This window comes from Choloepus didactylus, chromosome 17 (assembly GCF_015220235.1).
Source record: "Choloepus didactylus isolate mChoDid1 chromosome 17, mChoDid1.pri, whole genome shotgun sequence".
Lineage (NCBI taxonomy): Eukaryota > Metazoa > Chordata > Mammalia > Pilosa > Megalonychidae > Choloepus > Choloepus didactylus.
The window spans coordinates 52,309,046-52,336,300 of NC_051323.1; positions in this window are offsets into that span (position 1 = coordinate 52,309,046).

Below are 27,255 nucleotides of genomic sequence, written 5' to 3' on the forward strand. Positions count from 1 at the left end.
CACTCTGGAAGTCAGTCTGGCAGTTCCTTAGAAAACTAGATATAGAGCTACCATTCGATCCAGCGATTGCACTTCTCGGTATATACCCGGAAGATCGGAAAGCAGTGACACGAACAGATATCTGCACGCCAATGTTCATAGCAGCATTATTCACAATTGCCAAGAGATGGAAACAACCCAAATGTCCTTCAACAGATGAGTGGATAAATAAAATGTGGTATATACACACGATGGAATACTACACGGCAGTAAGAAGGAACGATCTGGTGAAACATATGACAACATGGATGAACCTTGAAGACATAATGCTGAGCGAAATAAGCCAGGCACAAAAAGAGAAATATTATATGCTACCACTAATGTGAACTTTGAAAAATGTAAAACAAATGGTTTATAATGTAGAATGTAGGGGAACTAGCAGTAGAGAGCAATTAAGGAAGGGGGAACAATAATCCAAGAAGAACAGATAAGCTATTTAACGTTCTGGGGATGCCCAGAAATGACTATGGTCTGTTAATTTCTGATGGATGTAGTAGGAACAAGTTCACTGAAATGTTGCTATATTATGTAACTTTCTTGGGGTAAAGTAGGAACATGTTGGAAGTTAAGCAGTTATCTTAGGTTAGTTGTCTTTTTCTTACTCCCTTGTTATGGTCTCTTTGAAATGTTCTTTTATTGTATGTTTGTTTTCTTTTTAACTTTTTTTTTTCATACAGTTGATTTAAAAAAGAAGGGAAAGTTAAAAAAAAAAAAAAAGAAAAAAGACAAACAAGGAAAAAAAAAAAAAGATGTAGTGCCCCCTTGAGGAGCCTGTGGAGAGTGCAGGGGTATTCGCCTACCCCACCTCCTTGGTTGCTAACATGACCACAGACATAGGGGACTGGTGGTTTGATGGGTTGAGCCCTCTACCATAAGTTTTACCCTTGGGAAGACGGTTGCTGCAAAGGAGAGGCTAGGCCTCCCTGTATTTGTGCCTAAGAGTCTCCTCCTGAATGCCTCTTTGTTGCTCAGATGTGGCCCTCTCTCTCTGGCTAAGCCAACTTGAAAGGTGAAATCACTGCCCTCCCCCCTACGTGGGATCAGACACCCAGGGAAGTGAATCTCCCTGGCAACGTGGAATATGACTCCCGGGGAGGAATGTAGACCCGGCATCGTGGGATGGAGAACATCTTCTTGACCAAAAGGGGGATGTGAAAGGAAATGAAATAAGCTTCAGTGGCAGAGAGATTCCAAAACGAGCCGAGAGATCACTCTGGTGGGCACTCTTACGCACACTTTAGACAACCTTTTTTAGGTTCTAAAGAATTGGGTAGCTGGTGGTGGATACCTGAAACTATTAAACTACAACCCAGAACCCATGAATCTCGAAGACAGTTGTATAAAAATGTAGCTTATGAGGGGTGACAGTGGGATTGGGAAAGCCATAAGGACCAAACTCCACTTTGTCTAGTTTATGGATGGATGTGTAGAAAAGTAGGGGAAGGAAACAGACAGACAAAGGTACCCAGTGTTCTTTTTTACTTCAATTGCTCTTTTTCACTCTAATTATTATTCTTGTTATTTTTGTGTGTGCTAATGAAGGTGTCAGGGATTGATTTAGGTGATGAATGTACAACTATGTAATGGTACTGTAAACAATCGAAAGTACAATTTGTTTTGTATGACTGCGTGGTATGTGAATATATCTCAATAAAATGATGATTAAAAAAAATAAATGATATCAAGAAGACACTAGAAGAGCATAAAGAAGAATTTGAAAGATAAATAGAACCATCACAGATCTTATGGAAATGAAAGATACAGCACATCAAATTTAAAATATACTAGAGACACAACAAATTTGAAGAAGTAGAAGAAAGGATAAGTGAACTAGAGGACAGCACAATTGATTGCAAATGTGCAAAAGAACAAATGGTGTAAAAGACGGAAAAATTTGAATTGGATCTCAGGGAAATGATAGACAACATGAAGTGCACAAATATAAGAATCATTTGTGTCCCAGAAGGAGAAGAGAAGAGTAAAGGGCTAGGAAGAGTATTTCAGGAGATAATTGGGGAAAACTTCCAAACCTTTATAAAAGACATAAATATGCAAATCAAAGGAGTCACTCCAAGACACTTACTAATCAGACTGTCATATGCTGAAGAGAAGGAGACAGTCCTGAAAGCAGCAAGAGAGAAGCGATTCACTACATACAAGGGAAGCCATATAAGACCAATTACTGACTTCTCAATGGGCACCATGGAGGCAAGAAGGCACTGGTATGACATATTTAAGATTCTGAAAGAGAAAAATTGCCAGCAAAGAATTCTTTATCCAGGAAAGCTGTCCTTCAGAAACAAGGGAGAGTTTAAAATTTTCACAGACAAACAAATGCTGAGAGAATTTGTTAACAAGAGATCTGCCCTGCAAGAAATACTAAAGGGAATTCTGTCAGCTGAAAAAAAAAAAAAATACAGGAGAGAGAGGTCTGGAGAAGGGCACAGAATTGAAGAGTATTAGTAAAGGTAATTTAAAGTATAAAAAGAGAGAGAGGGAAAAAATAAATCTGACAAATAAAAACCAAAGTATAAGATGGTTGGTTCAAGTACTGCCTTTACAGTAATAACTTTGAATGGTGAATGGATTAAACTCCACAATTAAAAGATACAGACTGGCAGATTGGATTAAAAGTTATGATCCATTGATATTCTGCTTACAAGAGACTCATCTTGAACCCAAGGATACAAATACATTGAAAGTGAAAGGATGAAAAAAAATATATTCCTCTCAAGCTATAACCAAAAGAAAGCAGGACAAGCTATACTAATATCAGACAAAACAGACTTTAAATGCAAAGATGTTATAAGATACAAGAAAGGACACTATGTGTTAATAAAAGGGACAATTCACCAAGAAGAAATAACAGTCATAAATGTTTATGCACCCAGTTAAGGATCTCCAAAGTATATGAGGCAAACATTGGCAAAACTGAAGGGGGCAATAGATATTTCTACAATAATAATAGGTTTCATTACACCACTATCTTCTATACATAGAACAACTAGACAGAGGACCAAAAAGGAAATAAAGAACCTAAACAATGGGGTAACTAAATTAGACCTAACAGACATATATAGATTTTTGCATCCCAAAACACGATATACATTCTTCTTTAATGCTCATGGAACATTCTTCAGGATAGATCATATGCTGGGGCACAAAACAGGTCTCAATAAATTTTAAGAAGATTGAAATTAGTCAGAGCACTTTCTCTGACCATAATGGAATGACGCTGGAAATCTATAACCACCGAAGAACCAGATCTTTTACAAATATATGGGGATTAAACAACATATTCTTAAGCAATCAGTGGGTTAAAGAAGAAATTCAAGAGAAGTCGGTAAATATCTGGAGATGGATGAAAACAAGAATACAACATATCAAAATCTGTAGGATGCAGGGAAGGTGGTGCTGAAAGGGAAATTTATAGCTCTAAATACATTTTTTTTTTTAAAAAGCCTTTTTCTTGTTGATTTTGAGGCACTTACAGATCCTGATATAGAAGCATTCTCCCTATTGCAATAGTCTTTCTGAATAAAGTTTCTCTTTACCTGAGTCCAGATTTGCTTTTTATTTGACAAGGTCCTCAGCCACTAACCAAGCTTCAAGCTTTGCAGGATCACAGAGGAGAGGATTTGACAACTCCATTTTGGTTTCTTTTTGTGTATGTGTCTAACTGGCTGGAGATTTTCCCCTATGGATAACCTTGACATGCCATCACAGGGTGATACATATTTGTCTTTAGCTCACTGTGGACCTTTCTGATCCTTAGCTTCAAGACTTAGTTCCAGGCATTTGAACTCCAGGCCTGTAGGGACGCTGAGATGAAAGCCTTTCTATTTCTCCAGTTTTTCTCGAAACTCAAAGAAGGTAAAAGTGTCTGCCGTGAAATATTTCTTTCCCCAGATGCATCCAGCATCCTTGCATTCCCAAGAAATGTTTTGCCATGCTGCCAGGACCCATCCTGTCAAAGCAATCTTGAAAATAGACAGTTTTCCTCCAAGGTGCTGCTTCCCCCCGGCTTTGCAAAAACCCAAGGTTCAAACTTGCACTTTCCATAAACTGTGACTAAGCAAAGTCTAAACTAACCTACAGCTACTATTTCCTCAACTCCCTCCTTTGCCCAGTTGAACACTTGGCCTTTGTTTTGCAGGACTCTTGCCAGGAGATCACCCAGATTTTAAGATGCAAATTTTATGGGAAAAGGACAAAATTTAAAGAACTTTAATTTTTGTCAAAGAACAAAATTAACAGAACTTTTTTTGGAATGTAAAAGTCCCTACCCTTCAGAATTAGAAAGCATTAGGCTCTTTCTAGTTTGGTGCTTAAAATAACTTCCTTTGATCATTATTTCTGTTAATAATCATTCAATTATGACCCATTGTACAACTCCATAATAATGCTGACTTTGTCTTTCAGACAACAGAAGAAATAAAATGCATCCATATTTATTCTTTTTTAAATAATTATGGCTATCACAGGAAATTCTGGTCCCAAAGGCACGTGTGTAGTGCTAGCAAATCTGAAGAGACTCCCCAGCCCAGCTTTCTGCATAGGTGATGTCTTCTAGTCTTTACTCCTCCTCCAGGAGCCTCTGAATGATAAAAGATGTGTCCAACAGGTTAACAGAAAGTAACAGTAATAGGAGGAAAAATCCTGGAGTCAAAAAATCTGGATTTGGATCCTAACTCACCCCAATTTTAGGCAAATACGATCTTAGGCACATCACTTAACCATTCCAAGTCTCAGTTTCTTGAGCTGTAAAAGGAAGCACAAATAACATACAACCCAGCCTACCTCATTTGGTTGAGAAAATGAGGCAATTTGAAAGTCCTCCACAATAGTAAAGTGTTTTAGAAAAGCAAAGCAATAAAAAAACATAAAGTACCATCATTGTGGCCTTCAAACCATCCCAACCTGATTGTTATGTATCCTTTAGTTTCAATTCCAAAGAAAGGAAGTTAATTCTCACCTCCATGAAATATCCCCAATTCTTCACGGATGCTTATGTCCAAAAGATGACTCTAGTGGTATGTGTTGATACTCTAACAGATATCAAAGTGCACAATGGGTGCAAAGCTTTCTAGGACAAATCTTAGATAATATATATGCATAAATCTAACTACAAATGCACTCGTTTGCCTAAGTTCTCATTTAAACTCTTATGGGCACTAGTCAATCAATTTACATAATCCAGTAGACCTGGTTGTACACATAAAGGCAAAGATTTTTTTGCCTTTCTAATGGACCAAAAACTTGTAAAGTTTTTCCAAACAAATGGTATTTTTCATGTTGGAACTGCAATGGAGAACTATTGTATGATATCCCCATTTTACAGAGAAGGAAATTGAGGCATAAAATGAACAAGTCAGTCAAAAAGAGTTTTTAAGTATCTTCTGTTTTCCTAGCTGTAGGCCTCAAGAAGTTGGAAGTCATATCTCTGCTTTATGTGACATTACCTTGTGTGGCAACGGGATCCCGTGGCATTGCATGCAAGGAAAGACTTTGTAGAGGGCTGGAGATTGGAACTTAGGGTCAAGGGGAAAATTCCATTGCCAAAACAGAGTTGAGACCCACTGTACCTGGGCCCTTTCCTCCTGATCACACTCTTTCAATGATTCTCAAATGTGGTCCCTGATCCAACAGCAGCCACAGCAGCAGGGAACTTAGAAATGCACATTCTCAGGCCCCAGCCCAGACCTACTGAAGCAGAAACTCCAGGGGCAGGGCCCAGCAATCTGTGTATTAGCAAGCCCTCTGGGGGGCTGTGATGCAGACTCGAGTTTGAGACCTTCTGCTTCCTTCACGGTGCCCCAGGCATGGAGTGGAGACATCTCTGGTTTTATGCCTCTATTTCCCAGTGCCCAAAGTGGTCCTGGGTTCAGTGCAAACTCCCTTCGTTTGGCACTTTTTATAATTTTTATCATAAGAAAACATTAAAGCAATTAACACATTTTAAAGAAAGAAAATAGTAAGCAATACAGGATAAACAAAGAAAAATCACCTGTGATCCCACAACTTAGCAATAATCACTGAGGATGCCGCATTGAACTCTCTGGGACTGCCTTTTTCACAGAACACAAGGTTTATATAACTTGGCGGTCTTGCCCACTATACATAGTTTTGTCACTATTTTCCAAATATATCCTCCAAATAGAATCAGTGGTACCTATTATTTTAGAACCTCCCTTTTTCCCTGAAGGACATAATCATGAATATTTTATGTCTTTAAATATTTCTGGGCTACTGTGTTATTTCTGATGCCAGTGTAATGGTCCTTTTTGTGGATTTACTATCATTCATTTAAGAAAGCCTATATTGTTTGATATTTTCATTATTTACAATTTGGAAGCCTTATAAATTTTACAATAAACATCTTAGAGCTGTTTCTCTGTGCACATCGTGGTTATGCCCTTGAGGTAAATTCTAGGCAAAGGAATTGCTCAGAGAGACTGATGTGTGTTCTTTCTTTGCTCTTTATTTGTGGAGTCATAGTACTATTCTCCCTGGTAGCAAGAACTCATGTCTACATTTTGGATTCCGCCTGAGTTACCTATTTATGTTTGTTCAAGTAAATGTTAGACTTTATCTGTCTAGCTTACCAAAGACTCGGTAGGAAAACCCATGGATTTGTCCGCATGCTGTACTGTCAGAGAGAACTGAATCCTTTTCTGCTGTGAAATCCTAACTCCAGGATGAAGTTTTCTTTCTGAAACAGACTGCCTGACGATTCAGCATTAATGGCAATTGCTAGAATTAGGATGGCTCCCTTACAGCTCTGCAGAAAGCTAATTAGCGAAGTCAAGTCCTGTCAGCTGAATCACAAAAGAGAATTTTCCCCCACATTCTATGCTTTTTGATCATTGTATTCCAGCTACTTTCCAGTCGGCAATCCTTCCATGGCCCCTTTTCTCCTTCCACCTATGACTAAGTGGACCTTTCATCAATTTCCATTGTGTAGAAAGCAGAGCCACTCTGCGACGGATGGTGAGTCTGTGCACTTAAGGCTGGTGGAAAGAGACTGCAGCCTTCCAGGGAGCCAGGCTCATAATGCAAGGCATGACAAGCACTTCATAAACCTGCAGCACTGTGATTACAATCTCCAGCTCCTGCGTTAGGCGGGGAGCCTGCATGTTAGTGCAGCTCAGGGAGGCCCCTTGTCAGAGTGCTGCAGTCATTTGGCTGAAGGCTGCGGTGCCCACGCCAGTGCACCAGCTGAAGGAAGGAAATGAATCACACAATAAAACTGAACATGCTCACCCCTCTGGTTGCCACGGAGCCATGTGCAGGGTGGTGGATGCCAGCAGGTCCAACTGGGGGCATTACCAGCTTGCATGAACTGGAGAGAATCCAGATTTCTCATTCTTCCAGATCATCTCTTGATCTGTCGTGTTCCCATTTTCTCCAGGTATAGCAGACAGTGTAATATGGAGAAGCAAGCAACGTCATCTAGGGGGAGAAGACAGTATAGAAACCACCCATAGTCACAAAGGCCCTGGCTCCAGCCCCTCCTTTTTCAATCCTAAGTGTCCTCACGGGTAAACTTGTGACTATGGCGGCTGTCCTCACCTCGCTCTTAAACATGCACTGGCTCAGCAATTCCTACCTTTTGTGGACCTCTCCTGCCTGTAGTCGCCTACTGTCAGCCTTTAGGGGCAAGCCCCCAGGTAGCGGGTGATTGAGGACATCGCAATTCAGAAATGTATATATGGACCCGGCTTTGCCCACTTGAAATGGCCTCTTCCCACTCTCTCCTTCTTTACCTGTCTGAAAGCTATTTGCCCTTCAAAGGCATCCTTCAAAGTCACATCAAGTTCCTCTTCATTCTCACCACCAATTTTTCTGACCACTCAGGTCCACAGTCTTCTATGTATGCATGTCTCATCTCCACCATTAAATTGTAAGCCCTTGAAGTCAGGGATTATGAAATCTACTCCTCGGCATACCCTACAGTGCCTCCAAGTCATGGAACTTATAAGAAAATTATCACAGGCACTTAATATGTATCAAATCAATTGATTAGTGGGCAACCAATATACCAACAATAATAGCCAGTACAAACATTTATTTTCTCCCAACAGAGCCTGATAGTACTTCTTTCTCTCACGTGTAATCACTGTCACCTCCTTCCTAAATCCACACATCCCAGGACCCTCTCTCCTGCATCTCTCTTCTCTAGTCTTCCAAATACTCTAGAGATTGCTCCGCTGGGCTAAAAGATCCCACAGGTTGTTCTTGTTTGGCAAAATTCCAGATTGCCTCCAATTTCCTCAGAAACAATCACAGCATTCTCAAGAATTCTCAAAATCAGTAGAACACTACATTCAAGGGGGAACTTTAAATGAAATGAGTAAAGGTGATGGAATTCCTGAAGAAAGGGGACTCACTGCCCAGGAAGGCAGGCCCTCAGTGATGGAGAGGATACTGAGGAGAATGGCACCAGGGTTCAGGGGCAGGCAGGAGACCTGGGGCTGGGGCTGGAGGGGGTGGACTTCTCTGCTTCTGTCTCCAAGGACCCACTCCCAGGGGCTCATTCCCTGTCTCCTTGCTGAAGCTTGACATTTATTTAACAGTACACAGAGCCTTTTGTTCTTCAATCAGAGAGAAGGTTTTAAATGCCAATACCCCCATGTTTAAATTAACAGAAATCGTAACTGTCAGATCCTTTTCTTAGTGCAGGCTTTGATAGCCAAGCAACAGGAGGAGTTGTCACTGAATGAAAAAAGAGAAAAGAAAAGGAGCAAAAAGCTTCCTTTGGGGCAAAAAAGAGGATTTTATCATTTTTCCTCACCTAGCCCTGATCACATCAGCTCTAGAATAATAATAATAAATTAACAGAATCAATAATAGCAATTTATACTTGTGGAATGCTTTGGTGTCTGCATACTTTCATCTATATTGCCTAATTTGTTTCTCAGAACCCACCTGATTGGTGGATGTGCCAGTTTGGATATAATTATGTCCCCCAAAAAGCCATATTTTTTAATGCAGTCTTCTGGGGGCAGATGTATTAGTTTTGATTAGGTTGGAATCTTTTGATTGAATGTTTACATGGAGATGTGACTCAATCAACTGTGGGTGAAACTTTGATTAAATTATTTCCATGGAGATACGGACCCTGCCCATTCAGGATGGATCTTAATTTAATCACTGGAGTTCTATAAAAGAGTTCACAAACAAAAGGAGCTCAGAGCAGCTGAGAGGGACATTTTGGAGAGAAGCTAAGAGCTGACACTGACACTGACACTTGGACATGCTTGGAGATGTTTGAATATGCGCCCAGAGTTTGCTCTGGAGAAGCTAAGAGAGGACCCCAATGCTTAGATGCACTGGAGCTGAAGAAGCTAAGGGAGACCCAGAGACATTTTGGAGAAAGCCATTTTGAAATGCAACCTGGGAGCAAAGGAACAGCAGATATTAGTCACTTGCCTTCCCAGAAGATAGTGGTGTTCTGGATGTCATCAGCCATTCTTCAGTGAAGGTATCCTCTTGTTGAAGACTTAATTTGGACATTTTCATGGTTTTTGGACTGTAAATTTATAACTTAATAAATCCCCTTTATAAAAGCCAATCCATTTCTGGTATTTTGCATAACAGCAGCATTAGCAAACAGCAACAGTAAAGAAAACAAGCATCATGTATACCTCAGTGTTTCACAGGTAGTGAATAACAGAATCAGGTCTTAAAACTTAGTCGTATGTTCATTTATTCAGCAAATAATCACAGAGGGTCTACTACAGGCCAAAGTTGTGCTAGGTGCCAGAGATAAAATGATGTGCAGAGCCCAACACAATTTCTGCTCTGTCAAAGATAAACTGAGGCATTTAAAAAATTTCATTAAAGTTTATTTGGGCAGTAAACTGAAAGTGGAAAGGAGCCCCACCGAGGTAGTGGAAAGTGGAAGTTAATATAAGGCAATAGCAGAAGAAAGTGAGGAAATGTTCTGATTGGCTAATGTTGTTTCCATTTTACATAGGGGGGTCTTACAAAGTGGAGAGGAGATATACCTTGGTTAGTATGATGTTCTGATAAGCTCCCTCTACTGAAGCAAAACTGGTTTTGCATTTCCATAGGGTGTCTTCCATTGGCCTATTTCTCCAAAACCCCTGCAGGTCAATTGTTTTTGTCTTCTGGAAAATCCTTTCTCTGAAAGGGCCCCCACACCCACCCAGCTCTCAACACCCAATGCAGGTGGCCATTGTATTTTACTTAGCACTAATGGAGCTTATAGCCTCTAATAAAGGAGAAAGGTGTTACCAACTAGGGAAGTAAATGTAGCACCACAGCATGATAAGAATGATGGGAGTGATAACAGGGAGAGCTGACCTGGGCAGGCAGCCCTGAACTGCAGGGAAGGAGGAGTTCTGCAGGCAGCAGGGGTGGGAGGGTGCTGGGCAAGAGTTTTGCAGACAGAGTTGGCCCAAGCAAAGGCCCTGTGGTAAGAGTCAACCATGCATTCCAGAAACTCTTAAGAAGGCTGGGTGGCAGCATGCAGCACTTGAGGGAGCAGATGGTGCAGATGGATCTAAGTGGGAGCTAGATCGGGCAGGGTCTGCTTTGCCATGACATGTACTTTGGTCTTTTTTCTGAAAACAGTTGATGCCACTGAAAGGTTCTGAGCAGGGGGATGATTCTGAGAAGTGTCTATGTTTGAAAATCATTGTCGTGGACAGTGGCCTCCCGTGCCACTCAGTGGGAAGTTACCACCCTGCCACTTCCCACAGCTGTCAAAACCTCAGGGCTCTGGATCTGACATTAGTCTGTGACCCATTTGCCACTCATTCAGACATCTCTGGAGAGTGTACCATATAAGGCTCAGTGATGGGCACCGCCTCTGATAATGATGGCTCAGATGCAGACACCCTCCTCAAGCAGCCAGAAGCCTGGTGGAGGAGTGGGGCCGTGTAGACAGAGAACCTTAGAACACGGTGGAGAGTAGTTCTCTGGTAAAGGTAAGGAAATCATTGCAGAATCGCAGGGCTGCCATTGTTCCTTAAGATGCTGGACATTTGGGTTCCGCTGTTTTCTGGCACTTCTTGTAGCCAAGATGTAAGAGGCCATACTAATTCATTCTGTTTTAGGCAATGTCTCTTTTTACTCTTTGGATGTATATGCAAGCTCTGTTCCTATATCCTTGTAATTCAAAAGCCTGACTTTTATGAGTTCGGTCACTTTTCAGTGGTTTTTGCCTACAATATAGAAAGTACTTTCACTCCACCTGTTCAAGTCTTTTCTCACCTCAGAAAAATTTTCTTTTACTTTAAATATATTTTTAGTTATTACTTCCATTCAGAATGTTCTGGTATAGAAACCCATGAAGAAATATGTATGTACAATTATTGTTTGTTATCCATTTTTAAATATATATACATGCATATGTATGTATTACAGGTATATAATGTCATTGTATCTGCATTTATGTATTATCATCTGTCTTTCATCGCTTATTATCTCTTTGTCCTTTTCCTCTGAATTCTGAGAGAGCTTCTGTTTGTTTTCTGCATCACTGACTTGGTTCTCAGTCAAGTCCATTTTTCTCATTAGTGCCTCTGATGAGAATTTTAATTGTATTTCATTTTTAATTTTCTCATCATCTCTTATTACATCAGTTACCCCTTTCATCTTCAGTTGTTCTCTCCTTATAGTTTTCTGCTTTTGTTTCATAGACATCAGATCTTCTATCATTTTACTGAGGCAACTAAGTAGTTATTAAATTTTCCCTTGTGGTCCCTACAGTAAATGATTTTAATAAACCTGCTCTTCCTCTGAATTTTCAGGATGATGTATCTTCTCACTTGTTTTGCAAACATTTCCTCCAATCTACCCCCACAGGAAATGTTGGTGGTGGCGGTGAGTTTATTTTTATTAAAACCCAAATGAGGAGAGATCTGTCCAGCCTGCATTTGCCAAGAGACAAGGAGTTTGGAATGCCAAAGACCCAACTCTCTGTTTCGTTTCATCCTTATTTAAAGCCTCTGCTCGGATCTATAGATTGTTGTGCACAATTCAGACAATAATTTCCAGTCTCAAATGGACCTCCCTCGAGGGTAGCTCTACCAGAATTCAGTGGCATCTTCCTCGACTCTGACTGGCTACTTCTCTGGAGTGCTAGCAGATGGAGGACACAAACTCCTCTCTGTCTGCTCCTGACTTCAGCCCATTCCTGGTGGGGTCTGCCCCAACCCACATATAATGAACCCCATTAAGCCTCCTCCACTGCTCCCTGCTCACTGGTAGTTGCTGTCTCTGAATGGAGGTGTTGAGACGAAAGTGAGAGGGGGATGAATCCACGAGCCATGCAGGAATAGAGAGGGAGGTATAGTTTTCTGGCTGATGCAAATACTGCATTTTAGATTCAGGTAGCCCATGTGGAGAGGATACAAAGGGTACCTTCTACCTACTTTTAGAGAGGCAGATTAATCTCTAAGCACAGATGGAACATTGATTATGTTTTTATCCCAGTTCTTTGGTAGTCTGTGGAAATTTCTCTCAAATCTGGGCAATAGGTTAACTGTCAGTCATATTCCCCATCTTTTTCAGGGTCATCTAGGGAACTTTATTCAGGAGTTGAGAGAGGTTGTGTAGGGACCATTCTTGACCCCACTCAACACATGTTTTTTCACAGGCTTCTCTTTAGTGTCATGGCTCATCTGCAAGAATTAACTCCAAAGCCAAGAAGATGGAACTAGGGAATATGACGGCTGGAAAAATTAAGGTCCACGACTCCTGGGTCTGCGCACACTCGTCTATTGAATAGAGAACCTATACATGGCAAGTACGAGGAGTAAACCCTTCAGGGCTTCTCCTGGCTACCGCTGAGAGAGTGATTCTAGGAGCACCAGGCTGGAATTGAGGTCCAAAACCTTAGTGGAAATCAAACCAAAAATAAAAGCAAATGTACATGGGAATGCTCAACTAGGATCTAGGACCTCTAGGCTCCAGTTCTAGCTCTGCTCCTAACAGGCTATATGACTTTGGAAAAAGCCTGAGGGACACTCATCCTTTAGAAAGTTGCTGCTCTTAATCAACCATTCTCAGCTAGGCTAGATGTTTAGGTAGGACTGCCTTAATGGGTCACTTTTAACAGGTACCTTAACAGGTTGAGAATCCCCAAATCCCTGCACTAAATGATGCCCAAGGCAGTAGCCAAGTCTAAAATCCTATAGTTTTATGAAAACTGAATTTGGCAAATGAGAAGTAGAGGTTCTGGTTAATATTTGGTATCAAGTCCTAAAGGCCCATGACTTCCCCCAAGCTGCCAGGAAATGCTCTTGCCAAGATTTCTGAAATGGTTTAGCTCAAGATTACTTTACGGCTGGTGTGTGCTTTCCAAAGTGGTAATGTTCCTTAGACTGCCAAACCAGCTGTGCTGGATTTAAACAGTGACAAACAATAAATGTAAAATCCATTAAACCAAACCAGGCAGAAAGTAGCTTAGGCAAATTATATTGCTCAAGATAGATGTGGGTTTTTTGTTTTTTTTCCCCTGTCTTTCCAATAGGGTGGGAGAGGAGAGAGAAAATCGGAGATATTCTCTTGGGTTTCAGCATGAAAAGGGGAAATGATTCCCTCTAGTGGTGCTTTAATGGGTCACTTTAACAGTTATCTTAACAGGGCAACCTCATAGGTTTGTGCATTCATATAGAATATAATCTACATGGTACTCTCTAGGTTATATAATCTAGACAACCTAGACACATCCTAGACAGCCATATACAGCAACCCTGTACATACACGTGTGAACATATGTATGAAAATACACCACACGGATATCATACACATGTATACTCAACAGACACACACCCAGGCACATGTACACTTGAGTACATACAACAAATATACCATACATAAAAACTAACACATAAAAACACAGGAACATAAGCACATCATATAGCACATGCATGCATATATCTGTGCATAATTCACACACATACATTTACATAAAAGTATATATCTACCCACACGTGCATGTACAGACATATGTTCATACATATACATTCACAATAAGGGTGTATACATGTGCACATACATATACCAAAGAACACATGGATAAACATTTATATCCATATACACATGCATCTGCACATAACATATACCCACTGACGCCATGATAATAAATTCTAACTAACCAATAATAGAATAGTTAACATTTATTGAGCACTTATAATTTACATATATTACTTTATTTAATCCTCAAAAACTTCAGTGAAGTAGGTATGATTTTTAGCACCATTTTACCGGTGAACAAACTGCAACAGAGGAAGGTTCAGTAACTTGTCTATGGTCACAGACCTGGTATGGATTGGAACCAAGATTTGAATAGGGATTGTCTTAGTTTGCAAGAGCTGCTATGGCAAATACCACACAATGGGTTTCTGAAATGGCTTAGCTCAAGATGACTTTATGGCTGGTGTATGCTTTCCAAAGTGGTAGAAATTTATTGGTTCACAGTCGGGAAGCTAGAATTCCAAATTCAAGGCATCAACAAGGCCATGCTTTCTCCCCAAAGTCTGTAGTGTTCTGGCACTGGCTTGCCACAATTCTTGGGGTTCCTTGGCTTCCCTCTCTGCCTCCTCTCCATGGCAATCTCTCTCTTCTTGTGTCTGCCCTTCCAGTTTCCACTGGCTTCTGGCTTCTGGCTCCTGCCTGTGGCTTTCTCTGATTTCTCTTTATAAGGCCTCCAGTAATAGGGATTAAAGCCCACCCTGATTTGGCTGAGCTGCATCTTAACTAAAAATAGCATCTTCAAAAGTTTCTGCTTACAATGGGTTCACTCCCACTGGGGAGTGATTAGGATTAAGAACATGTCTAAATTGGAGCACACAATTCTGTTACCACAGGGTTCATATTTGCAACTCTATTAAAGCCAATTAATTATATCTAAGGTATTAGCATTTCTGTGCATGAAAGAGGAAATATCTTATCTTGGACAGTAAAAATAAAAATGGTTTGTGCTAGTTTCTATAAGGCTGGAAATCACTCTACATGGGATGAAGTTGGACTGCAAAGCCTCTCACTGGCCCTTCTTTTCAGATCTTTTATTGCTCTTCTGCTGCCCTCTCTAAGTATCCACTGGCCCCTTACCATTTCCATTTCTGCCTTCCTATACACATGTGCACACATGTACACACACACACACACACACACACACACACGAACACTGACACCCATTTTGACAGTTTTTCAAGTCTTCACCTTATATAGCCACACATACATTATGTATAGTTATTTATAATTTATAACTACTATATATTGAGAACCTGCTTTATAGAAGGTGCTTTTCACATATTTCTACATTATTTAATTCTAATAGCAGCTCTGAAAAATATTTAGTATCCGCCATTTTACAAGAAGAAATTGAGGCACAGAGAGAAGGAAACTTGCTCAAGGACCCACAGCTAGGAAGAGGCAGAGCAGATGTGAAACCAGGTACTCAGACTCCAAAGCTCATGTTCTCTGCACTCCGTCACCCTGCCTCCCTCTTCTAATCCCATAAAAACTCCTATCATTCCCATGCACAGATCACAGCAATCATGAAGGATAAAATCTGGTGAGCCAAAATACGTAAAGAGGTTTGAAATACAACGCTGGATTCAGTTGCATATAAAAGGAATCACTATGGACATTTTAAGGAGGAAGAATTTAATACAGGTGATCCAGTGATTACAAATCATCAGGAAGCCTAAAGGAAGAGGTTCCATACTGGCTTTACTCCCAAAACTCCACTGTAAAACCTGCCCACCTGCGGAGCTTCCACCTCTGTCACAGTCAGGAATCTGGGATCAGGAAGATGCTGCTCTAACTTCTGGCTCCTGGGACAAACCACATCCACTGTGATCTGGGGATCAGGAGGCCCCTTCTGGGATGCTGGGTGCCAGGGTGATGCCACACCTGCTGGGCCCCATGACCAAAACAGATGCCTCCTGCACCACCACTGCTTGCTGTTCTTGACTGATTTCCAAATTCCTGACTGAGTCTTCCTCATCAGTACCTGATTGGTGAAATCCAAATCATATCCAAATCTCTACAGCAAAGAAGTCTGGAAAATAAAGTTTATAGTTTTCCAGCTTCTTCAATACAAAAAGACACACAATAAAGAGGGTAAAAATGGTGTTGAGTGAGCCCATCTATACCTTCCACCTTACTGTGTTTACCAGAAAGGAAACAAACTTCTAAAAGCAGATTTTCTGAAAATAAATTAGTGAGGGGTAAAAATATATTCAAGTAGAGGAGCCTTCAGTCATCTAGCATAGAAAAACGCCTACTCTGCCAATTGGTAAAGCCAATCCTTTGTGCTAAAGAACGAGATTTATCCTGGGAATTTAAAAAAATCCCACTTACAATGAAGGCCTCCAGTGGGTTCTATCTGCTAAAGCCATGAATAGAGCAAAAGAATTATGAACCAGACTTCTCCCACTCTGTAGAACTCGAGAGTATGTCTCACAACACTGAGAGCAGACAGACAGGTGCTAAATTGCTCCTCAGTGGGCTGAAAGAGTTAAAGTACTTCCCTAGAGCTGTAATTTACTGGCCTCTCACAGCTTGGACCCAACCCAATACGTGGCATTTCTGTTCCGCACACCAAGGACTTGGCAGCAAGAGAAGCCAACCCAATCCAAACCAGGCAAAAGGAAACATAGTTCTGGGGCCAAAAAAAGTGTGCAATGACTCCCTTATTCCAAAATCACCTCTATTTTAATCGGTTGGTGCTCGTGTCGGATGGGATGCAAACCAGCTGTGATCAGTCAAGGCAGCTAAACAGTCATTTGAATGAAAGAATGAATTTTTTACCGGAAAGAAAATTGTCATTTATTTTTGAATACTTTCTAGGCATAAAATGTGCTGGGCAATCTATATGTTACTTGATACATCCTCACATCAAATCTATAAAATAATGATTATTCTCTCAATTTTCCCAATGGGGAACGTAAGCTCAGAAGTTAAGTAATTTACTTCATTACCTCAGGCACACAGGTACTAAACTGCAGAGCTGGAATTTAGACCCAAATGATGCCACAATCCTTGTGATTTACTTTGTATAGGTGTTTCACAGCCCCTTTTACCCATGTCCACCCACAAAACTTAGTTGAACTTTCCTTTCCCTTCCTTCGCTTACATTGTGAATCATAAGCATTTTTTCATTTTCAAAATAGGCATTGTTATGTTTCATTTCCAAATAAATATTTACTGTGTTATCATATTTGTTCTTCCAAATTGCATGCAGATTCCCAACTCCTCTGTGGATTCTGTTGATATGCTGTTTCCTTCATGCCTTGGAGGATTAAAATAACATCGACCAATGAAAAATAATCCAAAAGGAACTTGAGGCAATTTCTAAATAAACAAAATAAAAAAATTATGAAATGAAAAAAAATCACCTTAGCATATGACATCCCAAATTTAAGTTTGGCTTTCTTAGGAGTTGGTTTCTTCATCTATACATTTATGATATCCCACCTACCTTAAAGAGTGGTGAAGGTGAATTATAAGTTATATACTACACAAAATGCTTTGTAAATGGCAAATTTTTTTTTTAATAATAAGATACCTATAACTGCATTGAATTGAGAGCTCAGTAATTAACCCTCATGTTTATGGCCAGTTGATTTTTGACAAGGTGGCAAAGGCCATTCAATTGGTAAAGAATAGTCTTTTCAACAAATGATGCTGGGTAAACTAGATCTCCATTTGCAAAAAAAAGGAGGACCCCCTCCCTACCTCATACCAGATACAAAAATCAACTCAAAATGGATCAAAGATCTCAATATAAAAGCTAGAACTATCAAACTCCTAGAAGAAAAGGTTGGGAAACATCTCCAGGACATTGTATTAAGCAATGGTTTCTTAGACTTTACACCCAAAGCACAAGCAACAAAAGAAAAAAATAGATAAATTGAACATCATCAAAATTTAAAACTTATGTGTCTCAAAGGATTTGATTATGAAAGAAAAATATCACCTACACAATGGGAGAAAATATTTGGAAAACACATATCTGATAAAAGATTAATATCCATAATATATAAAGAAATCCTTCAACTTAACAACAAAAGACAAACAACCCAATTAAAAGAGGTCAAAAGACTTGAACAACTATCTCTCCAGAGAAGATATACAAATGTCCAGAAAGAATATGAAAAGATGCTCAACATCATTAGCCATCAGGGAAATGCAAATAAAAATCCACAGAGATACAATTTCATGCCCATTAGAATAGCTGCTATTAAAGAAAATGGCAAATACCAAAGATTGAAAAGGATGTGGAGAAATAGGAATACTCATTCATTGTGGTGGGAATGTAAAATTGAGCAGCTGCTGTGAATGATAGTTTGGTAGTTCCTCAGAAAACTAAGTATAGAATTACTATATGACCCAGAATTACCACTAGTAGGTATATACCCAAAAGAATTGAAAGTAGGGACTTGGAACAGATATTTGCACACCAGTGTTCATAGGAGCATTATTCACAATTGCCAAAAGATGGAAGCAACTCAAGCTCTCTTTTGGTTACTACTTACATGGTATATTTTTTTCCCATCCTTTCACCCTCAACCTACTTGTATCTTTGACTTTAAGGTGAGTCTCTTGCAGACAGCATATAGTTGGGGCATACTTTCTTTAACCATTCTGCCAATCTCTGCCTTTTGACTGGAGAGTTTAGTCCATTTACATTTACATTTAAAGTCACTACTGATAATATAGGACTTTCTTTTGCCATTTTGCGTTTTTAGCCTTTGTAAGTCTTATACCTTTTTTGTCCCTTCCGTTAAAGCCTACTTTTATATTTATTTGCTTTTTTGTGTTGTACCATATTGAGTGCCTTTTACTTCTATTTGTATATATTTTTCATCTATTTTCCTTGTGGTTACCATGGGATTAAAATTTAGCATTCTAAAAACAAAACAATCATATTTGGTTTGATACCAACTTAACTTCAACAGCATGCACATGTGCTTTTCCTATACCCCTCTGTCCCTCCACTATTTTATTTTTTTTTGGGGGGGGGGTACTTGTTACCACTTTTATCTTTGTACATTGTATGTCCAAGAACATAGATTTATCATTACTTTTTATGCATTCACATTTTAGCACCTCTAGGAAGTAAGTAGAGTTACATATCAAACAATACAGTACAATATTACTGGCATTTAAAATTACCCAAATAAAAAAAAATTACCTAAATGGTTACCTTTGCCACAGGTCTTTATTTCTTTATACTGCTTTGAACTACTGTCTAATGTCCTCTCCTTTCAGTCTGAAGAACTCCCTTTAGCTTTGCTTGTTGGGCTGGTCTAGCAGTGATGAACTTCTTCAGCTTTTATCTATGACTGTCTTAATTTCTCCCTCATTTTTGAAAGAGAGTCTTGCCAGATATGAAATTCTTGGCTGGCAGTTATTTTTATTCCATGTTAAGTATTTCAACCCAGTGCCATTTTGCCTCCTTGGTTTCTGATGAAAAATTGACACTCAATCTAATTGGGACTCCCTTGTACATAACATGTTGCCTCTGTCTTTCAGCCTTCAGAATTCTCTCCTTGTTCTTTGAATTTGATAGTGTAATCAATATCTGATAGGGTATATTTTTCTTTATGTTTATCCTGTTTGATGTTCTCTGAGCTTCTTGGATGTGCATATTCATGTCTTTTGCTAAGTTTGGGAAGTTCTCTATCCATATTTCTCTGACTATTCCTTCTGTCCCTTTCTCTCTTTCTTTACTTTCTGGAGCTCCCAAAATGTGTATGTTGGTGCACTTGATGGTGCCCCATAGCTGCCTTAGGCTATTTTTGTTTCAATATTTTTTTTTTCTCTCTGCTCCTCAGCCTGACTTATTTCAAATGTCTTGTCTTCAAGTTCACTGATTCTTTCTTCTGCCAGCTCCAATCTGCTCTTGAAACCCTCCTGGGCATTTTTCATTTCAGTTATTGTGGACTTCAATTCCAGTACTTCTGTTTGGTTCCTTTTTAAAATTTCTATCTCTTTACTTAGACTCTAGTATTGTTAATTCATTGCTTTCCTAAATCCTTTAGTTCTTCTCTGTACTTTCCTTCATCTCCTGGAGCATTTTTAAGATATTTTTTAAAGACTTTGTTAGGTATGTCCACATTCTTATCTTCTTCATTGGTGTTCTCTGTATTTGTATCTTGGTCCTTCAGATGCGTCATTTCCTGTTTCTTTGTCTTGTGCTCTTTTGTTGAATATTGTACATCTTAATATTTTAAAAATGTTAACTCTGGGATTTACTCCCTGGGAAATCTCTTCCTTGGTTTTTTAACCAGCTGATGATAAGACAGATTTTCTTGTGCTTCATTCAGCCCTCCTATCAGGAAGGTCTGCCCAAAGTGATTGCATTGTGCAGGGTGGCAAATGCAGTGTGCGGAGTTCCCCTTTCTTTCTAGGTCTCTGTCTTGTGGGCTTTTGCTTGTTAGTTATTTTGGAATTCCCCTCCCAGGCATTTGAAGCCAGTAGGCCTTTGCCCCAGACTGTCTGTCTCAATAGTTTTTTACACTCCTTTCATTGTTTCATGCTGCTTTTGCTTGGAGGGCAAATTCCGGGAGGGGGGTCAACCCAGAGATGGCTTTCCCAAGTAAGTCTTTCCCAGCCAAAACAGGGCCAGGGATCCACAAAGGGGATGCAGACCAACTCCAAAGCACCCTGGAGAAGGGATCAGGAAGGGATCCAAAATTTCTCTGATGGCTACCCAAAGCTAAGCTTTCTTGACCTGCCCAGAAAATGCAGCCCATCAGCTAACTGTACCCCACAGCCCTGAGGAAGTGCTGCATCTTTAAATCTCCATTGCCTTTGTGCCTGTCTAGAGAGGGTTGAAACAATGGCTGCCACAGCCTTTGTCTGGGGCAGATTAAAACAATAGCTGCCCTTAGAGCTGGGACCCAGTGATCCAAATTCACTAATCAAAAGCCATGATTAGTGATTGACCATGCCCAACTCTATGGGGAAGAGGATTTTTATGGCCCTGTCTGTCACCAGAAGCTAGCCAGGGACTAGACCCCACAGTGGCCTGCCATAAGAGTAGGGGATGGATACCATAGCTTCTGCTTGGAGCAAGCACTTTACAGTTCTTTACTGACATTTATCTGCCTCTTCCTCCCGCTTTTCCTTGAATGCTGTACTGTGTTCTTATGGCCTCTGGAGCTTCAAAATCATTGTATCAGACAGTTCCTGCCAGTTTAATAGTTGTTTTGGTGGAAGAACTGAGTCCTGGAGCTCCCTACTCAGCCATCTTCCCCAGAAGCCTGTGCACATTAATCATTGTAATTTTCCCTTTTTAAATGTATTATCTTTCACTGAGAAAAAGGGAGTGCCTTGAACATATAGAGCCAAGCTTACTAAAAGTCTTTCATCAGTTTTCATCTTACACCTTTGTGGAGTCAGTGCTTAGAATTTAAATTCCAAAGAAGTTGTGGTGAAGTGTTTCTTTTGGAGGTAATATGAGGAACTTATACCTGAGTGATATTCTTGGTGATTCCCTGGGGAAGTTTGCATCTTATTTAATTCAACATTATATTGTCATATTACTGAATGAGCCATTGGAGATATTTTCCAGGTTTCTCGCTGAGGACTTAAAATTCTAAGAATAGTAAAATGTAACACCTACCTCCACTACCATCCTCTGCAAATCTGTAACAGACATCATTAAGTAATCACACTCTTCTCTCCATCCTCCTTAGCCTAGAGGCAGCTCCAGAATACTTCTCAACATAGAGGATCAGTCACCAATTCCAGTCAGCTGGTGCTGACACATGAAATGAAACCTATTTGCCATCTCTGGCCTGAGACAATAAAAGCATGAATGTGTCCAAAACAAGAGTCACATGTAGACATATTAATTACAAGGGAACATTAGCGCCTTTTAACAGCACATGTTGGTGTTTGTGCAATGGTTAGTTATCAAATAATATAAAGAGTACCTGAGGAGAACAGCCAAAGATGGAATATGTCGCTTTTTCTGTTTTACTTTATTGCCTGAGTAAGCTTGATTAAAATCTATCCCAGTGTGGAAAAAAAACAACTTCTAAAAAATTAAAGAATTCAGTACCTATTATAAGGATGGCATTTTTTTTCAGTCTGGGATGGTACTTTTTTTTCCCCAAGCACAACACTCACAGTCAAGGGACTCAATACTGCTTGATTTCTTTTGTTCTAACAGCTTTCTTTGCAATATTTTCCCCGTCCTTCATGTAGTATTCATTATCCAGAATGTTCAGACTTATATTAGCAGTTTCCATCATCGACCAATGGGATTTCTAAAAATGATGACAACGTTTCAAATCAGCCTGTAGTTCTTTACTCACGCTCACTGGTAACTCAGTGTTACTAAGGCATTTGGTCTGCTGCTATAATTCCATAGCTTTAGAACTACATTTCTACAGCCCTGAAAACTATTGCTTTAGAGCTAGTTTCATGAACTCTATTTTATTAAATGATTCATAAAATCTCTCTTCATTCAATTCCTTTCTGACATAGCTTTCTGAAATCACTGTAATAGAATAAACTTTTCAAATCTTATGTTGCCTCTTATTTCAAAATTTTTACACCCTAAGTCCAGCAAGAATTCCAAATTTATATCTTGCTGACGAAAGATATGAAGTATATAACATACCCATACAGAAATACATGCCATCTGAGGGTCCTAATTATTTGATTTTGCCTGCATTGGGGATCAGAATCTTGACTTCTGTCAAACTGCCTACACATTTATGTTATAATAATGCCAAGAGGGGATCTCCTTAACTTTAGAATTTTTGAAGACAAAAGGACTTTTCAGGGAAAACTGAATTCACATTTGCCAGTGAAAACTCTACACAATCTGCTATACCTAGTTATATGTAGCAGGGTAAAGGGTTTAGCTGTTAGTAATAAATTTTAGCTGTCAAGGCTAAGGGAATAGTTGATGTCTTTATTCATTCTCTCTGTTGCTCTCCATCATTGTTCTTTCCCTGAATGTTCTAATTTCAGAGTCCTTGTTACTCTCACAGATTGTTTGTAGGCTTCTGTTATTGACCCGAGGAGGCTGCTCAGCACTGTGCTCTCCCTCTCTGCCTCCACACAGGGAGCCTGGTGTCTGCATTGCAGCTTCACCGTGGCTCTAAAGTAACTGTTCATCTGAGCACTGAGGCTGGGGACACCAGGAAGCATTGCCTTCTGCTTGAAAAGTAGCTACAGATGGATTCCACATTTCTGCTGTACCGTGATACTTTCTGTGTAGCATCAATACCTGTTCTCCAACCTTCTCATAAAAGTAACTTAGGAGTATCCAGGGCATTATTATTGTATCTTCATACCCAGTCGTTGGACTGCAGGTATCCTTTGACAGTCACATGGGCACCCCCAAAAGGCCTGTTCTTCCCACATGCGAAATACATTCATTCCATCACAACATCCCAAAAGCCTTGAGCCATTTTAGAACAATGGTAAGTACAAAGTCTCATCAAAATAAATTATGGATGTGGTCCATCCTGGGGCAAAATTCCTCTCCTGTGTGTGGACCTGTAAAACCTAGAAAACAAGTTATCTGCTTCCAATATATGATGGTGGAACAGGCACAAGGATAAACATTCCCAATCCAGAAGGGAAAAATTGGCAGGAAAACAAGTCCAAAACCCTGCAGTGTAAATTTCCTTAGATCCCAAGGTCTGAAAGCCATCTGTGGCTTGAGACTCTGTCTTCCAGTCCTCATGGCCTGGCAGCCCCACCCCATCCAAGTGCTTTCACTGCAGCTCTGCTCTCCCAGAACAATGGGGCCTGAGACCTGCCCCCTCCAAGCGCAGCAGCAGAGCAGCCGGTTCCACACAGGTGGGTGGGCCAACTCTCTTGGCCCAAAGAGGTATTTTTGGTCCAGAACTTTGTTTACATGGTTCTGCCCTTGAAGTCATTCTGCCTTCAATTGGCAGTGATTCTACTCATACAAATTTTGCAAAAACCTTATCACTTTGCATGCAATTCAGGCAGACCCAGTCATCAGAAAATAAAACTTTCCACAGATCCTTCCTGGATAACTGCATTTCCACTGAAATAGTTGACTGGATCCATGTTTAGCGATAACCTCTTTTTTTTTTTTCAATGTAATTTTATTGAGATATATTCACATACCAGATAAATCATCCAAAGTGTACAATCAGTGGTTCATGGTATCATCATATAGTTGTGCATTCATCACCACAGTCAGTTTTGAACCTTTTCATTACTCCAAAAAAAAAAAAAAAAAAACACCTAAAACATCCCATACTCCTTATTTATTTATTTTCATACTCATCTGTCCATATACTAGATAAAGGGAGGATGAGTCACAAAGTTTTCACAATTACACAGTCACACCATAAAAGCTATATAGTTATACAATCATCTTCAGGAATCAAGGCCACTGGATTATAGTTCAGCAGTATCAAGCATTTCCTTCTAGCTATTCCAATACACTAAAACCTAAAGATGGATATCTATATAATGCATAAGAATAACCTCCAGAATGACCTCTCGACTCTTTTTGAAATCTCTCAGCCACTGAAACCTTATTTTGTTTAATTTCTCTTACCCCTTTTTGTACAAGAAGGCTTTCTCAATCCCACAATGCCAGGGCCAAACTTAACCCAAGGAGTCATGTCCCATGTTGCCAGGGGGATTTACACCCCTGGAAGTCATACCCCACGCAGCGGGGAGGGCAGTGAGTTTACCCGCAGAGTAGCCATAAGGATTGATCAGTTAAACTCTCATGTGGAAACCTGTTTTCTGGAGATACACTTTCCAGAAGCTGACAGAGCAACTTCTAGTCTCAGAGCACACTATCTGGATAGACTGAGAATTTTTAAAATCATCAATTTCTGGTTTCTTTGCACTTAGAAGTTCAGTCTCAGCTTACCTCCTTCCCTCACATTTTATTACAAGCTTCAAGGAGAAACGAGGCCACATCCTCCACACACAGCTTGGAAATCTCCTTGGCTAAATATCCAAGTTCATCCTTTACAATTTCAACTTTCAGTCCCACATCAGAATATAATTTCACCAAGTCCTCTGCAACTTTATAACAAAGATTACCTTTCCTCCAGTTTCCAATAACACATGCATCATTTCCTTGTAAGTCCTCATCAGAAGTACCTTTAAAGTTCATATTTCTACCAAAAGCCTCTTCAAAGCAATCTAAGCTTTTTCTATCAAGCACTTCACACTTCTTCCAACCTCTACCCATTACCCAATTCCAAAGCCATTTCCACATTCTTAGGTATTTGCAGTAGCAGCACCCCACTTTCTGATAACAAAAACTGCATTAGTTTCCAAGCTGCCAAGACAAATACCATTCAATGGATTGATGTAAACAATAGTAATTTATTGGCTTATGTTTTCGGGGCTAGGAGAAATCCAAAACCAAGGTGTCAGCAAAGCGATGCTTTCTTTCCAAAGACTGGCATTCTGGAGCTGGCTGCTGGTGATCCTTGGTCCTTGACTTTTCTGTTACATGGCAATGCATATAGTGGCATCTTCTCCTTTCTCTTCTGGATTCTGTTGACTTCCAGCTTCTGGATGCTCCCTGTGGCTTCTCTTTTCCATGTCCAATTTCCTTTGCTTATAAGAACTTCAGTCACATTGGATTCAGACCCACCCTCATTCAGCTTGAGCATTCCTGAACTAATAATATCGCCAAAGGTCCCATTTACAGATGGGTTCACATCCACAGGACCCAGGGTTGGGAAATGAATATACCTTTTGTGGGGCACATGATTCAATCCCCAACACCAACCTTCCAGAAGAACTCTACCTAAAACTTCCTGAGCATTGAAGCAAAATTTTGGCCACAAAAGGTGAGCTGAAAATCATCAGAGCCAACCTAAGAGTGAGTATCTTCAGGGTCCTACCGAGCTGCAAGAGATGGAGATTCACTGATTCAAATGGCAGAAAAGTACACATAGATGATAAGGTTGAATCCTACCTTTCTTTCAATCCTATCTCTCTCGTGAACTCTGAAACTCTCTCCCTCCTGATATCTTCCTTCTGAGAACTCCATTTATCTCTACCATATATTTAATACTTGACTATTGTAGAGGGTTGAGTTGTGACTCCCAAAAAGATATGCCCATGTTGTAATCCCTGGGAACTGTGAATGTGACCTTATTTGGAAAAAGGGTCTTTGCAGATGATAAAGATCTCGAGAAGAAGAGATCATCCTGGATTATGCAGGCAGGATCTGAATCCAATGACAAGCATCCTTCTAAAAGTGAAAGGGAGATGCTCACCGAGAAGAGGAAATGGCAATGTGGCCACAAAGGCAGAGACTGGAATGATGTGGACAACCAAGGAGCCACTGGAAAGCTGGAATAGGCAAGGAAGGATTCTCCCCCAGAACCTTTGGATAGAGCACAGCTCTACTGACACCTTGATTTTGGCCTTCTGGTCTCTAAAACTGTGAAAGAATACACTTCCTTTGTGTTACGCTACAAGATTTGTGGTAATTTGTTATAGCAGCCACAAAAACTAATACAATTACACAGTGGACCATATATTCTGCTATTGGTCCATGCCTTAGTCTTTACTCTCCAATCTATCTTACAGAGGGGATGCTCCCCATTACCCATGAATCCCTCTCAACATCTACCCTGTATTTGGGCACATGTCTCCTGCTCAAGAAAAACTCTTGTTTGATAGTAGAGCCCTCATGCTTCACTGCCTTTCAGGAATTACACAAATTGAGGGATATTCTTTGTTAGTGGGCTTCCCAAATTTGAAGATATGCCGAAAATCAAACTCTCTCACACAGAGCCATTGTCAAGCATTTCTTCTTGGTCAATGACAAGGCCTATATGGAAGAGGTGCAGGATATGAGTTCAACAGTAACCACTGCTTGCTACAGTGATTCCTGATCTGCAGCTGGCATTAGAACGGAGCAAGCCAGTGTCAGAGTGGATGTCACATCATCACCTCAACATCCCATGAAAATGCCTGCATTATGCATCACCCTTGCCTTCCCTCCGGCTGGCCCATGTGCCTCTATCAGGAGCCTGCATCATGGTGAATGTCCAAGGCAAGCCCCCAAAGCTCTGACTCTAGACCATTTTATCTCCCTCATGGATGGCTTTGCAACTGCTTAAAAAGAAATGAGTTGTGGGGCCAACTGTGATAAATCTGCTATTAGACCTGTGACCCAGACCAAAACGAAAAGAGATGTATGTGGCCTGCTGTGCCAATGAAGCATGAAATGCATTTCTTTCC